At 57.2% G+C, this 886-nt stretch overlaps 1 protein-coding gene across 11 annotated transcripts in view; it reads left to right on the top strand.

The window, feature by feature from the left end:
- Positions 1–91: 91 nt before the first annotated feature.
- The window catches only part of Adat1 (adenosine deaminase tRNA specific 1), a 39,462-nt gene continuing 38,667 nt past the window's right edge, over positions 92–886 (top strand). For 10 of the 11 annotated variants that reach the window (XR_011705229.1, XM_071604304.1, XM_071604302.1 and 7 more), the window contains exon 1: positions 92–179. The gene's annotated coding sequence lies outside the window, so the exon portion shown is untranslated. The remainder of the gene's footprint in view (positions 180–886) is intronic. The other variant, XM_071604301.1, reaches the window with a different exon arrangement.

Raw genomic sequence — 886 nt, 5'->3', positions numbered from 1 at the left:
CACCGCGGCTCTGGCTCCGCCTCCGCCTCCCGGAGGACTACAAGGCCCAGAGTGCACTGCGCGCATCTGGGGGTGGGCCTGGGAGGCGCAGTCGCTTTAAACGTCACGTCCGCGGTGGCCCTCGGCTTCTGAGCTGAAGCTCGTTCCCTCCCGGGCCGCGCGTCGGGGAGGTGCAATGGGTGCGTCTACTAGGGATGGGAGTCCCCGGGTCAGGGGGCGCGCAGTTGCGGGGTTTCAGGGTCGCTGGGTCAGGTGCCTCGGGACTGGCGTGGCCAGTTCGGTTTTGTATGGGAAGAAGGGACACATGTCACGTGGGAACGGGCCGGTCCACGCCCGGAGTTGTCAACAGGCGCAGCGTGGAGCGCTCTCGTGGCGGGAGCGTGACGTGCAGCCTCGAGCCGCTTCCTCGTGACCCGCGAGTCAGCGCTCGCCTGGTTCCCCCGTGACGGCGCCGGAGCCTTGCGGTCTTCCTTGGCCGCGGATTTAGCAAGGGGTTAGCGAATAGTAGCCTTCCGCTCCACCAAATCCCGGAAAAGCTCCCCTGTAGCTGACTTGACTTTTCTTTGGAAAGGAAGAACGTTCTTCAGCTTGCTGCAGCTGTTAAAAAATGCGACCTTGTGGGCAAAGGAACGCCTGTTTAACTGAGCTGTTTTATATGAAGGTGTTTTTCAGGCTCTGGAAGGGGTGCAGACTTGAATTATAATGGACCCATTAAAATTTTCATTCATTTTAGCAGCTGCGTGTGTTCGTTAGCATTAGCTAGCTGAATGAGATGATGTAGTTTGGACTGCTTTCTTGGAGACACTGTTTCTTCTGGCAAATTCTCCCTTCCTTGACTGCCTTAGTTTGTTATGTGCATCTTTGCATTATTTTCAGGTGGATGGCA

Source organism: Marmota flaviventris, chromosome 18 (genome assembly GCF_047511675.1).
Source record: "Marmota flaviventris isolate mMarFla1 chromosome 18, mMarFla1.hap1, whole genome shotgun sequence".
Classification (NCBI taxonomy): Eukaryota; Metazoa; Chordata; class Mammalia; order Rodentia; family Sciuridae; genus Marmota; species Marmota flaviventris.
This window is presented reverse-complemented; position numbering and strand designations above follow the sequence as displayed.